This window comes from Thunnus albacares, chromosome 19 (assembly GCF_914725855.1).
Source record: "Thunnus albacares chromosome 19, fThuAlb1.1, whole genome shotgun sequence".
Taxonomy (NCBI): domain Eukaryota; kingdom Metazoa; phylum Chordata; class Actinopteri; order Scombriformes; family Scombridae; genus Thunnus; species Thunnus albacares.
This window is the reverse complement of record NC_058124.1, coordinates 28,426,367-28,443,451: the sequence shown is the minus strand read 5'-3', so window position 1 is coordinate 28,443,451 and position 17,085 is coordinate 28,426,367. Positions and strand designations below refer to the sequence as shown.

The window sequence follows — 17,085 nt, the reverse complement described above, 5'->3', positions numbered from 1 at the left end:
AGCCACTACGACCTCAATGTTAAACATAAAGCAGAATTATGTATTGATGTATGAATTTATAGCAGAACCGTTGCATTGGATTGCACAGATGTTCCTAATGAAACAGATGTCTCTGAGGGCGGCAGCGAGAACGTAAACACAGGAAGAAGCTCCTGAAGAGGCTCCGGTCCGTCCAGATATCTAGACGACAACGTACCTGGTTGTTAGTCCAGGTCGGCCAGTCTCCGGCTGAAACTCAAACTTGCAGCCTTTTGGTCGGTCATATGGAGGTCGGATCACGTTCCCACCACAAACGAGCAGACCCCTTCCTCTAAAGGGTCTCTGGTTAGTTGTGTTGTGGGAGATCTACCCACAACTTAGTATTAAACTCAAAACTTTAAAAGAGAACAACTCAAAGAAATACCCTGGAAGCTGGAAGAGTTCAATGTGAACAGGTTTACTCTGCATAAAGAGCAACACAAAGCAAACCGAGGCCTTGATCCCAGGATAAAGAACCTAATGAAAAATCATAAAACATTAAATTATATACCTCTCATAACCCCTCTTAACGTGGAGTTTAATTGCTAAACTCCACCTCGCTTGATCTTTACACTTTGGTAATAATCCAGACATGACTCAACTACAGAAAACAATGATGTCTCACACTTCTCTAACAGGTATCAGTTCCACATTTCTCCCAGTACATATGAAGATTAAAATATGATATTGCTGATTCTCCCCTCCCGTTTTCCCTTGGGAACTGTCTCTAATAGATGTGAATGTTTTCTTTGCACAATTACTGGCCTGTTCATAGAAGGACAGTTTTCCACCACAGTTGTTTCAGTGTGAGAATGATTGCTGTGTTCAGATCTGTCAGAAAGAGTCGTTCCAAGGAGGAAAACCAACCAGAGTCCCGTTAAATCGGACTAAACTACACGTTTGAAAACACCTTGTGCTCCCAGTTCAATGAACATACCGGACACACATCTTGACAAACCACCCTTTGTATAATAATGACTGTTCTCTCTTTTAAGTACCTTCATGTTTCCTTTGGACGGCATGTAAAACCTCTTGTTGAGGTGGACGGTTGAAAGTTACCGCCCTAATCTAAAGGCGGTCATAGTCACTTCAGAACTGACCAAAGAAACATGAAGTTCAGGCAAAAGTTTAGATTCAAACTTGCAGCCTTGTAGTCGGTCAGATGGAGGTTGGATCACGTTCAAATTAACTGCTCCAGAATCCGTTTGTGAGCGAGCCAAGACCACTTCCTGTAAAGGGTCTCTGTACGGTTGAGTACGACTGCCAAACAAATGGTACCAAAGAGGAAAAACCGACAACTGAACTAAACAACTGAACAATGCAGGTTTGAAAACACTTTTAGGCAACTTACAAAAGTCACGAAAGTGAAAGAAACCTCAAAGATAACAATGCCATTTACAAAAAAGACAGAAAAACAAACTGAACCAAAGCCTGCGGTTCAGTCGCCCAGCTTCTCTCACATTGCATCTCCTCACTGCAACATACAGTCCTGTACAAAAGTTTTAGGCACTTTAGATGTTTAGATTCTTTCCCATAATGTAACACCATCTGATTCATCCCAAATGTATTCTTCAGCATGACAACAACCCCAAACATCCAGCTGGAGTCATACAGAACTTTCTTCAGAAGAAGAAGACAGAGGGGAAGCCCGAAGGCCTTCAGAGAAACTCTTTCACTGAATAATTCTTCTCTTTTAATTCTAATTTTAGCCTCATTTTTTTCATTTTCCATCAAATTTGCTTTAGAAATGAAAGAGTTACTGTCCTGAAACCATGAAAATAAAGTTATCCAATCAGATTTTTGTGTTGTTGTTGTCTTTAGGCAGAGAAGAGATTAGCTGGCTGCTCATTGGTTAGGACTTCATAACCGGGACAGAAGGTCATAGCCACCATGGCCGCGTGTGTTTGTTTAGAGAGTGACGGGTGAATTAACCAATCACATTTTGATTTATAGTGGGTGAGCAATAATCATCCTCCTCAGGCCTTCCTGAAGGTCAGAGCTAGCTTGCTTGTAGCTTAGCTCGCTGCACATACTGTAGTTATGTTCATCACGTCATGTTGTTTGTTTGTTGATGCTCCTGTTACATCTGAAGTTATTCTGGGTTCATAAAGACGTTTTGTGTGCACATCTAGTAATTGTTTAGCTAAATAGTATAATGTTAACTCTGCTAGCTTTGCCATTTTTCTATGGGATTTCCCACTGTATTAATATGCTGTTAGCATCATGCTAAGCCAGGATTAGTGTCCTGTCAGCCAGGATGTCCTCCTGGATATCTATTTGCAAATAGTGCTGCATCTATTAAAGCTCTGAGCAGCAGAACAAATAAGTTTGGAGACAAATGTATTTTTCTTTCATTCGTACATGAATAATAACAGCACACATGAGTGTAGAGAGAGAAGTGGGAGCTGCAAACAGCTGTTTCTATTTTGACAGAGAACCGTTCATAAATTCAAACATTATTTAGCGCTCTGCTAGTGCTACGTTCTTATGTGACTGCTCTGATTAATAAATGTGTTCTTTGATCCTGAAACAGAAGCTTTATGTTGTTGTTATTTAACCTCCTCAGTCACTTCATCCTGACGCCGTCCTGAGAGACGAAGGCTGTTTTGATATTGACAATAATAATATGTATTCTGGGAGGCCAGGTTCGTATTTCCAGTTGTCATCTCTGTGTTTTTTGTGACTTGTTTACATTGAGTGTAGAGAAGATGATTATTATGCCTGTTCTTCTTCTGTCATAGTTAGTTAAAGTCTTACAGTCGTTTATTCCTCCCTGTTGCTGCTTTGTCAGTATGTGTGTTTCAGGATGCAGCTCTAATAGTCTCAGTTCATCATTGGAACAAGGAGTCCTGCAACAGATGGTTCGGCCCCCAAAGAGCCCTGATCTCAACATCACGGAGTCAATCAGGGATTAACACGAAGAGACAGAAGAAGAACTGCAGCGACTTCTCCGAGACGCAGGAACGACCGACCTGCCGAGTACCTGAAACACTGAGGAGAACCGCTGCTGGTTTAAAGGCAGATAGATTCAACGCACCCTCTCAATCATCCAGCATCCACCTGTTGGCTCCGAGTCCACCTGCCCTGAAAGGGGGACGTTAGTATCGTCAGAGCCTCGATGCCAAACACGAACGCAGCCACTCCGAGACCCAAAAAACCACAGCATGACGTCAGAAACGAGTCAAACTCAACAAAAAACTGAACATCCTGTGTGCTGCAGGAGCTTCGTATTGTACAGTGAGTGTTACATGCATCGATCTGCCAAAGACTCAGCAGAAGAAGGAGAGGAAAAAAAAGTTACTCACAGAATGAAGATGACGACACCAGGAGCTGATATCAAAAGATTCCCTCGGATGATGGAAGCCAGTTTAATCTCCACGGAGTCCAGGACAGACGGACGGACGGATGGACGGATGGACGGCGGTGTACGATCCACAAGGAGGAGCACTGGGGGGGAAAAAGCTCCGGGGAGAAGAGGAATTTTAAAAAAGCGGAAGTGAAGCTTTAGGGGACTGTCAGTCTCGGCTCTGTCCTCTCCAGATTCGGTCCCTCGCTGTCTCACGAGTTTGGCTTTTATCTCATGCTTGATATGGAGATTTTCTGAAGCTGCAGGGAGACGTCTAGATGGGACATGTCCACACTGGGGGGGGAGGAGAGGAGGAAGAGGACGAATCTAGAGGGAGGAAGGGTGAAAGAACATGTCTCTGTGTGTTTGTGGCTTCGATGGAGGGGGAAGTTAAACACTGATGAAAGTGTGTTTGCTTTCAGCACCAAACTAGAAACTGAAAAATTAAAACATGTGAGGCAGCAAGAAAAAAAAAAAAAAAAAAAGGTCTTTCCTCACCTAATTCTCCCGTCGTTTTACTCTCGAGGAGCACGACAGGAAAAAAAAGACGGATCTGGTTTGTTTGAGAGATGAAGAAAGCGAACGACGGGGGCAGAAACAAACTCAATTACAGAGGAACGGGAGATAATGGCGTGTATCGGTGGCACCTGCTCTGCCTCCTCTTTCTCTTCCTGTCTGCTTTTCCACCTGACTGCCAAGATTAAGGCATATAATCAAATTCTCTTAATTGGCCCTGATGGTGGCGACTGTCCAACTTCTCTTCTTCTTCTTCTTCTCTCCCTCTTTCACTCGCCTGCAGGAGAGTGGCGGGGAATGACAATGAGTGCCTGGAGGAGGGGGTGGGTGAGGAGGGGGGGGCGGTTGAAGCGCCTGTCAGTCAAGACTCTGGGCTCTTACAGCCGTGGACTCTACCTGCTGACTCACAGCTAGTTGTTATCTCTGCTGTGTGCCGCCGCCCTGATCTCGCCATATCCTCGCCGCCGCCCCGCCCTCTGCTCCTCCCTCCCTCCCTATCGACTACCCAGAATGACTGACGGGATGATATTTAACCCCTTCCCTCTTTCGCTCTCCTTTTTTTGGCGCCTTTTTTTCGCTTCTTCACCTCTTCTGTGTTTGTATCTAATCTCTCCTCCTGCGTCTAATCTCCATCTAGATCTGCTGTTGCTAATTGGTTTCAGGTGTCTCTGGCGGCGGCGGCGGCGGCGGCGGCGGGAAGGAGGGTGGGTGGGGGGGTTGGGGGGAGGCTGGTGAGGAAGATTTCACACCGCTGTCGCCATTAATTAAAAAGATGATTACTCAGAATGCAAAGATTAAAGAGGAAACTAGGAAGCGCCGGGCTTGATAATAACCTGGTGGCACTTTAGAAGTCCTCGCTCAGCTTATCGAGCGTGTGTTTGGTCTCAGATGTGTGTGTGTGTGTGTGTGTGTGTGTGTGTGTCTCTCGGCTTGTTACAGGAAGTGTTTCTGGGAGGTTTCCGCAGGTTGTTGCGGCTACATGGCAGATGGAGCCGCACGTCACCTCCTGTGAGTCGACATCTTGGAGAAGCTTGTAGAAAAGTTATCTTTTAATGTTGTTGTTGTTGTTGTTGTTACATCCACTGTGTCGAAGCTCGAGGTTTGTTTCAGTTGTTTTTTTGCATCACAGCACCCAAAAAGAATCCAGGAAACAGAAAATCCTCTTTTTTTCCCAAATCAAACAAACTCCCACGCTCCTCTGAGGCTCAACATCTGTTAAAAAACACCCAGAATCCTTTTCTTCTTCTTCTTCTTCTTCTTCTTCTTCTTCTTCTTTTCTCTCCCTCTTCGGTGTCCTCAGCGCAGCAGCTGCCTTTGAATGGATGCGGTTGCCATGGCGCCTCTGAGAAGATGTGCTGGTTGGTGGTGGAGTTGTGGAGGCGGAGTCACCGGGGATCACCTGGAAGGCTCACACCTGTGGCATTCTGGGAAATGATGTACTCTGACGCCACGATGAAGAGGACGTGATCAGATCTGTAACGACAAGAAGAAGATCATTTTTAAAACTGTTATTGAGATAGAAGGTTTTCATCTGAGCTGATTAGTTTCAGTGTTCAGTGGGAAGAAAAAGCGCCGACAAAAAAACATTAAATGTTGTTTTCCACACAAGTGAAGAGATTAAAGAGTGATGAATTACAAAAGAAACACAGAGAGAGAAGTGATGCAGTGAACTCATATAAACAGTCGAAGTAAAGACGACGACAAAGAGGATTATGGAAATCCAAACTTCTTCAAGACACGTGTAACGAGCACAGACATGAGCGGAGTCGATAAAAATGGCGAGAAGAAGAAAATGGAGGGAAACAAACCAAAAGAAGAAGAAGATGCAGAGACACAGTCTCAGGGGGAGCGGGGAGGGGGGGGTTGTGTAAAAGAGGAAAGTGGGAGAGAAAACACTTGTTCATAATGCACAACTAGGAAATAAACAACTGAAGAAGAGACAAGTGGGAGGAAAGATTTAAAAAGAAACAGTTTGTTTTAAAGGACGAGTTCAACAGTGTTTCCAGTTTGTCTTTAAACCAGCAGTCAGGTGTCCATAGTAACAGTGAAAGAGGTTTTCTTCGCTGTAATCATTCCTCCTGTTCATACTGGATATTAAAAGATCCTTCAAATGTGCTTTCAATGGAAGTGATGGAGGATAAAATCCACAAACAGTCATTTAAAAGTCTGTGTGAAGCTTCTATTCAGCTTCATCAGTCTGAGTTAGTCATATCAAGTGGATATCTGACACATTTACAGTCTTTTTAGCATCAAATTCCCTCTTTGTGTTTCCTCGGACAGTGTTTCCCTGTTGAGCTGCAGGTGGAAGTATAGTAACAAAAAGAGGAACTTTGGCACTAAAAAGACTGTAACGTTGAAAGATATCTACTTGATTTGACTCATTTGGACGCTGAAGCTTCATATTAGCTTCAGATAAACTTTGAAATACATTTGTGCACAGAAGGAGGACTGTGTGTGTTACAACCAACCCAACAAGTCATGTTGTCTTCATGGTGGATTATCAGCAAAACAACAGACATAAAGGAATCAAATCTAATCAACTTTAAATGATCATTTCAAACAGGAGAAAAGAGAACAACAGTGTTGCTCAACAGCACCTGGTTGGATTCAGGAACTAGGTGTGAGTTAATGTTACTACTTCCTTAAAGTTAGGCCACCTTCGTCGTCATGGCTACAATAATAACCACAGGGTTAAGGTTAGGGGACGACAGTCTGTTGGGTTAAAGTCTTCATCCTCTTCCTCCTCACAGTTACTACGACTGTTAGATCATCTGTCACTCAGACGTAACTACGACTGACATTATGACCTGTTGTGTTGTTTTTTCTTGGGAGGACGCTCTCGTAATCTGGTTGTAGATGAGAAATTACCTTCCCTCATTATAAACTGTTTAAGAAAAAATATGCTAATAATATGCTAATATGCTAATATAGAGTTTGACACACAAAACTACACACTGAAAACTATAAAAAGTATTTTCTGTCAGTTAAAGAATCAAGAATCTAATTTATTAAAATTATTTTGCATATTAACATTTATGTATGAACCCAAATACGACACTTCTTTATGCTATTATTGTCTCATTATTTGTACTGAATTGCACCACTCTAAAAATGTAAACCATTAAATACCTGCAATTAATAATAATAATAATAATAATAATAATAAACTTTATTTATATAGCACCTGTCATAACATAAAATGCAAAGTGCTTTACAGAAAGAGGTAAAAACAAACAAGCAGGCAAAAAAAGATCATTTATAATATTAAAAGATAAATACAATAAACAATAAAAAACTACAGTGATAAAAAGAGGTTCAGAGGATAAAAGGAGGTAAAATCATGAGATAAAAAAGATCAAACAGGCAGTAAATAAGCTGATAACAGTAAAAGGCAAATAAAAGTTAATTAAAAGCAAAACCATAAAAATAAGTTTTGAGCTGCTTCTTGTCTAATATGTGGAGGAAGTTTGTTCCAGATGTTTGGTGCGTAGCTGCAAAAAGCTGCTTCAACGTAACGTTTTGCATTTTGTTTGTGGCACATTTAACAAGCCGGCGTTAAATGACGTCAACGAACAGTTTGAAACAATCTGAGAGGTATGAAGGTGCTCGAGAGCTTTTTGGGCTTTAAAAACAAATAAAAGAATTTTAAAATCTATCCTCAGCGTTACAGGTAGCCAGCGCAATGACGCTAATACTGGTGTTAAATGTTCCCTTTTCATAGTTTTGGTTAAAACTCTTGCTGCTGAGTTTTTAACGAGTTGCAGTCGATCAATGGTTTGATTTGGTAAACCAGTATAAAGTGCATTACACTAATCTAAGCTTGAGAAAACAAAGGTATGAGTGAGTTTCTTGGCATCTTCCAGAGTAAGGAAGGGTCTGACTCTTGCAATGTTTCTTAAATGATAAAAATCTGTCTTTGTAACGTTGTGGACTTTTAAAATTGAATTCAGAATCAAAGATAACACTCAAGCTTTTTACTTCTTAACAAGAAAATTTGCAGGAAATTCCTATAAAATTAAAAGAACTTGTAAAATGAAGCTTTTATGTGCGTCGTGTTTGAAGTGGATTCACACCAGAGTTCAGTCAGAGTTTCATTCGCTTGTAAAGGAAGAAATAAAGCAAACATGCAGTTTTAGTTGGTAGCAAAGACATAAAATGTCTCCAGATAGTCGTCTGATCGTGTTGTTGTTGTTCGTAGTTGAAACCCGAACAGGCTGCAGGTCTCATGTGACTTCAGCTCTTTTCTACTCGACCCACAGTTTTCCAGGAGCACTCATGTCTCCATTATATCCTCCCATTAAGCCAGCGCTCGTATTCAGAGTCAAGCACAAAACTGTCTGCCAGGCTGTACATTGTACATCGTGCTATCAGGGTGGTTTGGTGCTTTCACGTCTCTATAAATACGGTTGTTGCCATGACATCAGCAAGACAACGATGATGTCCATCAAGCAAAGTGAGCAGCGGTGAGGATAAAGAGAGAAGGTGTTTGCTGAGAGTGTTTCTGTTTGTTTGGGAGGAGATGGAGGATGGAAGTGCAGATGTTTCTCACTCGCTGTTATTTACATGGAAAAAAAAACACTAAGAGCTTTGAGTCAAAATGGCTCAAAATGTCACCGACGCAAATCAACTCCCAGAGTAACAAGAACACTTCCTGTCATCTGGACTGTACTGGGCTGGATGTAGACTTTGAATGGGAACAAGAACAGACAAGAACGCTGATGTGAAAGACTGTATTCGTAGTGTTTTTGATTGTAGTAATTTGCTCAATTTGGTTGCTTCAGAGGACGTATCATGCACGAGCCTCATGGGTATCGTAGTAGAGTCATCCATCATACCGAGCTGATGTGATTTCTTAGAAACGAGGTTAAAATAATTAAAGCTGGTGGCCAACGTTAACCTTTAATATGTATTTATCAGACTCCTGTGTTTCTATGTTGAGAAACACTGAAGATATTATTAAAAGACACATATTCTGCACATTTCCAGCCTCTATATTTATATTCTGGGGCTCTACTGGAATATCTTTACATGATTTCCAGTTAAAAACTCCTTATTTATCTTCTACTGGTCCTTTATGCAGCCCCTCAGTTCAGCCTCTGTCTGAAACAGGCCGTTTTAGCTCCTGTCTCTTTAAGGCCCCGCCTCCTGATGAGCCCACTCTGTTCTGATTGGTCAGCTACGTAAACAAACTATAGTAGCAGGATTTCACTTCTTTTTCTCCTTCTTTACTCTAAATGTCAACTTCTCAAATCCATCCGTACATGTTGGAGCTGAATCACATCTGGAATATGAGAGTTTTGAACATGTGACCCTCGGCTTTGTCTTGCAGGGAACATTTTTACATTTATTCACCATGTTTAACATCCAACATCAGTATATAAATGACAGAAAATCACTAAAAGCAGCAACTTGCACACTGAAAAAAACTGTTTTTTAAGAAGTGTCACACTATAAAAGTATCACAGAAAGAAATTAATGATAAACTGGAGCAAATGCATCCAAAGAAAAGTTCTCATTCTGCTTGTAATAACAAACTGTTTATCCCGTTTATGAGGTTTACGGCTGTCAGACATAAACAATAAAGATATAATATTACAACACTTTTGTTTCATAGTCATCTTTATTACAACTTTGTTCCATTAAAGCTCTTTGTTCGGGGAAAAACTGCTCAGAAATCATGAATATAAACATGAATATATGATGTATAAGAGCTGTAAAAGTGTGTGTCTGCAGGGAGGTGAGTGGATGCGTCATAATCACAGCACAGACGTGCTTCTGAAAACTTTGCTTGAAACGACTGAGATTACTGTGATTACTGAGATACAAACGTACCTGAATTATCATTAATACAGAAACATGAAGGAACAAAATGATTCTGTCGACTTTTTTATCTCCGTTACAGTGATGTGAGTCACGCAGGCGGCGCAGAGACGGAAATATGCAGTTTGACTTATTGTATAATATCACCTGTAGCGTCATCAACCCGAGTGTCGCTTCTCAGGAAGAAGCTGCCGTCAAAACGTCTGAAAACCTTTTCTAATATCTTCTTGACAGCAGTTTAAAGGTTTTGAGATCTGAGGAGAGAAAGATTCATTTGACCACTAAACTACAGACTTTATGTTCGATGTTCTTGTTTAAATTATCGGCCCAGATTAGATTACTCATCACTGAACATAATGTAATACAGCTAATAATCCCACTACGGGTCCCCAGAGGGAACAAAATACACACATACTGACTGTTTATCAGAGGCGTCAGGCAGCAGCTACGTTTCCATCCAAATGTAGAACAAAGTTTAACCCAATTACTAGAAAATCAGCTGAAGGAAATGATTAGTGGCGTCAATATTTAACTACAGATTCTCAGAGAAGATTCTTTATCTTTATTTTTTGGTCTCATTCAGCGGCAGCACGATATGAACGTTTGTTTCTGTCCTGTTGTGTAAATATTAGCAGATAAATTAATTCTCCGGTCGGGTGCCGTTAAAAGGTTGCAGAAGAAGAAGATGACGAGATGACGTCAGTAAAAGAGTCAAAGTTGGAAATATGACGTTTCTGTTAGTTTCATGTGTTGATGTGAGGAAGGTTACAGCCTCCTCATCATCGCTTCTCACAGATCTGATGTGATGTTTAAGTCACATGATTCATGATGTCATCATTTATTCACTCAGTCTGTTTACATTTGACTTTTTATAATGTAACAGATAGCATCAAATGCTGCTACCTGCTTCTGATATCCTGCAGGTTTAGATCCACTGCTGCGTTGTTTTACAGGCTGTAACATGCAGCTCTGCAGTGTTTCAACCACATTCAGTTTACTGTAACACTTTCTACAGTAACACTATCAAGGTCACATGACACCATCAGAACCCGGCGGACGCTGTGAACTCCGTTTCGACGATCAGGTGGAGCTCCAGTAAAGTTGTGAGGAGTATTAAAATGCTCCATCTGCACTGTCTGACTGGTAGTAGTCATCATCCACAGTAGTAGAAAGTAACTAAGTACATTTACTCAAGTACAGTTTTGAGGTTCTTGTACTTTACTTGAGTGATTGAGAGTGTGATGCTACTTTCTACATTTCAGAGGGAAATATTGTACTTTCTACTCCACTACATTTATTTGACAGCTTTAGTTACTTTTCAGATGAAGATTTGACACAATGGATAATATAACAAGCTTTTAAAATACAACACATTGTTAAAGATGAAACCAGTGGTTTCCAACCTTTTTGGCTTTTGACGTCTTATAAAAAGCAGTGTGTAGTCGGGGTCACATTTCACATGTCTATGAGTTGTTAACAGCTCCACCAAATAGTGATTTTTCCCTCTAAACTTCTCACATGCTTTCATTTCAATAAATGTTCAAATGATCCAATATTTCAGCAAAAATCAAAGATTAGAGAAAAAGTCTAAAAAACTGAAAACAGATTTGTGTATCAGAACTTTGTTTTTTCTTCTTTCCTCTCCCATTAATCATCTCACCACCCCTCAGATTTATCTGCTGACCCTTTGGAGGGGCCCGACCCCTAGGTTGGGAACCAGTGGACTAAACTAGCTAACTGTATATAAAGTAGTGTAAACTAGCTCCACCTCCAGCAGCTACAACAGTAACATGCTGCTCTAACACTGATGCTTCACTATTAATAATCTAATGATGTCATATATAATAATATATCAGTCAGAGGGACCAAACCACTACTTTTACTGCAATACTTTAACTACATCAAGCTCATAATACTTATGTACTTTTACTGCAATACTTTAACTACATCAAGCTCATAATACTTATGTACTTTTACTGCAATACTTTAACTACATCAAGCTCATAATACTTATGTACTTTTACTGCAATACTTTAACTACATCAAGCTCATAATACTTATGTACTTTTACTGCAATACTTTAACTACATCAAGCTCATAATACTTATGTACTTTTACTGCAATACTTTAACTACATCAAGCTCATAATACTTATGTACTTTTACTGCAATACTTTAACTACATCAAGATCATAATACTTATGTACTTTTACTGTAGTAGGGCTTTTTCATGCAGGACTTTTACTTGTAATGGAGTATTTGGTACTTTTACTGCAGTAAAGTATCTGAGTACTGGTGGAGAGAATCTTTGACATCACAACACCAGATGTTACAACTCAACTGGTTTATTTGTCTTCTTTCTTTCTGCATGTGTTGGATTTCTGAAGGACTACATTAAAATTCACATTTTTGAACAGCTGATCATTCTTCCACTATTATTCTCTGTTTTGGAGCAAAAACTAAACTGACCCACATTAAATCAGCTGTTAGCTGCTGAACCACAGTGACTATGAGCATAAATAAGGTCTCAGCAGAGAGGAAACCCTGCAACGTTTCTTCTGAAAGTGTCGGAAACAGAGAGAGAGAGAGAGAGAGAGACGCCTCAGCAGGTTTAATGAGGTCAATAATAATCAAATGACAATATATGACATGAACAACCAGAATAGATGGAACTTGTAGTGAGTTTTGTGCTTCAGCAGCAGCAGCAGTTGACCTGTTGTGTGTTTTAAATGAATCCACGGAGTGAAGAAGTAAATCACGGTCAGACTCCTCAGAGCTACTCGAGCCAGAATAGCTGTTAAGAGTCCACTTTATTCTCCGAAAGTCGCAGGTTTTCAGGGTGACTGACTCTTAAGAGCCAAACCACTTGGGTGTAAATGTTGGTTTTGTTAAAACACTCGTCTCCAGGAGTGTTGTGCTGATCATTACGGCAGCAGCGGAGGAGGAAGCTGGATCGCACATTTTCAGATATATTCTTAAAATGTCACAGCTGTGCTTTCAGGCAGCTGTGTTTTTATTATTTTATTTTTAAAGGTCTGAATGTTATTAAAGGACAGACATGCAGGAGTGTTTTGACATAAACTGCTTTCATCCAGTTTAATGGAAGATGAGCTGTGTGTTTAATGTCTGCAGTTCAAAAATGTCACAAACTATATTTAGATATTTCATGAACTATGTAATTGTATTTCTTATCTGAGCTGCACATTTTAACGCTGTTATCTTTGTAACATTTGTCTTTTTATTTCTTATTAAGGTCAGAATCAGACACTTCATTTGTTGTTTTGTTATGATGATGATTGTCTGCTATCCATCTATTTTCTATACCTGTTTTTCTGTATGATGTCACATGTGGCTGGAGCCTATCCCAGCATGCACTGGGCAACAGACTGGGATATATTCAACAGGACAGTTTACTCTGTTATAGTAACTCTGACTCATCATCAGCTTTAAAGTTAATATGTTGAACTTGTTAGCAAACAGTTGCTTGTTTCCACATCCAGCAGTTACGGAGCAACATTATCATTCATTGATAATATCAATAATTACTTGTGGCGTTCCTCAGGGTTCTATTCTGGGTCCGTTTATTCTTTCAGTCTGGTTAAAGCTGCTTGACATTATGTTGTTTGTCCACTTATTTTCAGAAGAATAATCTGTAAACTCAACTTCTGTCATATTATCATCTTATAAAGTAGTTGTGGCTAACATGTTAGCAAACAGTTGCTTATTTCCACATCCAGCAGTTACGGAGCAACATTATCATTCATGTGGAGTCGTGTTTCTGTCCACCTGGTGAATGTGAGTCCAATATTCACTCTCTTTTAGCTCTGTTTTTGGTCTCCACCAACTCCTGAGGGAAATATCTGGCTCTTTAGCTGCTAAATGCTCCACTATGTTCACCAGCTAGTCTACAGCTAACTGGGTCTGTTAGCAGGTAGTGTTCAGTGGCTTTTTACAGCTTTTACTCTGAAAACGACACTATGAGACGCTGAGAGTGAACCAGAACAGTAAAGTTGCAGCCGGACAGATAAACAATGAGCTGAAACTCACTATAAAGCTGCAGAGTCTCTGATAATTCTCTGTATAATAATAATCTTATAATTTAATATTTATATACAGTAGAATGAAGATGTTGATCCTTCGTTTCATCATCCACTCAAACATTAAGTCATTTTTGTGAGAGAATTTAGGTTTGTATTTGTTATAATTAAAAATTATTCATATTCAACAAGCATGTTTCTTTTTTAATGATTTAACTTATTTTCATTCTGCTCTCATTTTAATTTTAAATCCTTTGTTTTTCTTGTTTGTTTTTCGTTCATGTCTCCTGTTTATATTTATATTTAAACTTATTTACAGCAAGTTTAGAGAGAAATGTAAAGTTTTTTAAATCAACCTCTTTATCAATATATTCCTGCGTCCTTAATGAACATAAATCGAGGAATATTTTCAATAAACTTATCAATAAAATGTTCACTATATATGTTCAATATGTTTAATTTGTTTTCCTACAAAACAAGTTGTTAGTTTAGTTTTATTATGATGTTTTTAAGGTTATTTTGAGGCATTTGGGTCGACTATGAAAAAGATTAAATAATGAAAAATTAAAACATAACTGAAAACAGAATATCAAATCTTTATTTGTTTGTCTTTTAGTCGATAAAAGAGGAAAAGCAGAGCCAGCTTTAAATGATCTAATCCTTCATTTAGAATAATCTATAAATCAATAGTTAATTTGCTTTATTCTGGATGTTTTTACAGCTGCGGAGAGCAGACATTATATTATAACTGATATATTTTCAGATATTAACCTCATGTCGTGTCCTATTTAAACTCTGCTGTTCATCAGAGACACGAACCATCTGTGACTGAAAACCTCCACGACTAAATATAAAGTCCAGACGGGGGAGACGTCCCCTCTGACTGTCATTAGTCACAGTTAGTGAAGCAGTGAGTTACGTTCAGGTCGCTGTGAAAGCAACGGTTTCATCCTCTCGACCGTTTCAAAGACTTCGGCTCATCAGCTCGTGTCTTTGAACGGTTTGTTTGTTTGTGTTGATGCTTTTTTTTTTCTTCTAAATGAACAATATAATGAATCAAGGACACAACTGTGAAAAGTTGCTCAATTTCGAAGGACTTCATCTCCATAGCAACAGCAGCCGAGCCTCATGGGTATCGTAGTAGAGTCATCCATCATACCGAGCTGATGTGATTTCTTAGAAACGAGGTTAAAATAATTAAAGCTGGTGGCCAACGTTAACCTTTAATATGTATTTATCAGACTCCTTTGTTTCTATGTTGAGAAACACTGAAGATATTATTAAAGGACAAATATTCTGCACATTTCCAGCTCTATATTTATATTCTGGGGCTCTACTGGAATATCTTTGCATGATTTCCAGTTAAAAACTCCTTATTTATCTTCTACTGGTCCTTTATGCAGCCCCTCAGTTCAGCCTCTGTCTGAAACAGGCCGTTTTAGCTCCTGTCTCTGAAACATCTGGACTCTGAACAGATGTTATAACACATCTTCTATTAGCCTGTACTCATGTTAAAAGCTGTATGGGCGAAAAAAAAAAAAAAAAAGCTCAACCAAGATCTATAGAGAGTCGAAGTCACGACGTCACTTCCTGTCTAGCTTCTGAAAGTCAACACAATCTGTCATTCAGCGTTTCTTTCATTAGTCTTTCTTTTGTTTTTAAGATGTTTGTTTGTCATTTCCACCTTTATCTGACAGGCAGGAAACAAGGAGAGAGAGAGATGGAACATGCCACAAAGGTCCCAGGCTGGAATCGAACCCGTGACATTACGGTTACATGCAGGAACTACTCGGCTATTCCTCCTTTCACATCGTGTTCCTGGAGTTTACTTCCCATATTCTCAGACCGCTCGGCTCCATCACAGCATCAGAAATTTAAACCTTTGTGATTTTAATGAAGTTAAAATATGTTTTCATACAGTTTCCATTAAAAGAAGCAGGAGCCGGGCAGCGTTTAGACTCCTCCTGCATCACTGTCCTGCTGTTATTACAAACACGTCTGAACCCTCCGCTCACACACGGACTCGTCTCCTCTGTCGAGCCGTGACGTTTATAATAATAATAATAAACTTTATTGATATAGCACTTTTCTTAACAATGTTACAAAGTGCTTTACAAAGGCAAATAAAACCAACAAGGCAGATAAAACAAGCAAAGCGGAACAAAGAGGTGCATAGTAACAATAGAAGATGCACAATAATAGTAATAATAGGACAATATAATGCAGCACAGGAGTAAAATAATGATAAAATAAAATCAATTAATAGGTGTAGAAACAGTAATTAAATTAAGTTTAGCCCACAAACCTCTAAGACTCATGGGAAACGATGTTCATTAAAAGCTGCTAAAACACATAAATATTGAATAAACAACAATACTAGATGTGAACATATGAAACGAGACACACGACATACTGTTGTGAAAGCTTCTGTTCCAAGGCTGCATTTCTACTAATTAGCAGAGTCACAAATGTTAATGAGACTGTTAACGAGCTTCAGTTTGACTTCGGTTCTCTGTTGTAGAAAAAAAACATGTTTCTGATCTTTAACATTTAACATTTTTATATAATCTAATTGTTTAAATTAGATTAAAGCTTGCAGGCTTTTAAATCTCACCTGTTCTGTCTTATTTATGGAAAAACAACAACGATTAGACTCTTTTGCACTTTATGATTTGATGTCATCCGTCCTGTTGGAGACACATCCTCCAATTAAAAACCACCATTTTATCTCCCTCTGCGCCGCCAGTCATCTCTCACACATCTCTCTTCGTAAAAAGGTTTCCCCCCACAAACGCTTTAATTACGACATAAAAGCGCGAGGCCCTGACATCACCCCCCCCCCCCTCCCGCTGTGACGGCTCATTCTCTCCCGCCGTGTCAGCAGCCACATCCGTAGCGTTTCAAACGGCGGTGACGGAGTTTCTAACTAATGTCATCCGACGTGTAAGACATGATGAACGCTCCTCCTCCTCCTCCTCCTCCTACACATGCGGAGCGGAGGAGGACAGGTCGGGGGGGGGGGGGGGGTGTGTGATGTATGACTGTTGGCATCATGTAGGTTAAACAAACTGAAGTCACGCTGAGACAAAAAAAAAACGCCGCTGACGAGAGATCTGAGCTCCTGATAGCATCTGACGCCGTCTGGGGAGGATTTACAGCGCCGTCGCTCAACAAACGTGTCTTTAAAATTTCTTTTCAAATCTGGCCTTCTGTTTCCGTTACCGTCCCCGTCCCTGTGTGTGTGTGTGTGTGTGTGTGTGTGTGTGTGTGTCTCGCAGGTATCGTTGGCTCGTTATCATTCTGTGTGTCTCTCGCCCTCCTCGCTCACCGACATCTATTTGTCTCTTTC

The 17,085-nt window shown here is 39.9% G+C and overlaps 1 long non-coding RNA gene and 3 gene segments (V, D, J or C); all 4 read left to right on the top strand.

Annotated features, from left to right (window-relative positions):
- Positions 1–17,085, top strand: part of LOC122970078 — a 916,362-nt gene that overhangs the window by 315,056 nt on the left and 584,221 nt on the right.
- LOC122970080 overlaps positions 1–17,085 on the top strand; it is an 891,879-nt gene that overhangs the window by 330,644 nt on the left and 544,150 nt on the right.
- The window catches only part of LOC122970079, an 808,187-nt gene that overhangs the window by 317,177 nt on the left and 473,925 nt on the right, over positions 1–17,085 (top strand).
- Positions 10,351–17,085, top strand: part of LOC122970148 — a 13,119-nt gene continuing 6,384 nt past the window's right edge. Inside the window, exons 1-3 of the long non-coding RNA XR_006399155.1 lie at positions 10,351–10,502; positions 12,530–12,538; positions 13,635–13,640. This is a non-coding gene — a long non-coding RNA (uncharacterized LOC122970148). The remainder of the gene's footprint in view (positions 10,503–12,529; positions 12,539–13,634; positions 13,641–17,085) is intronic.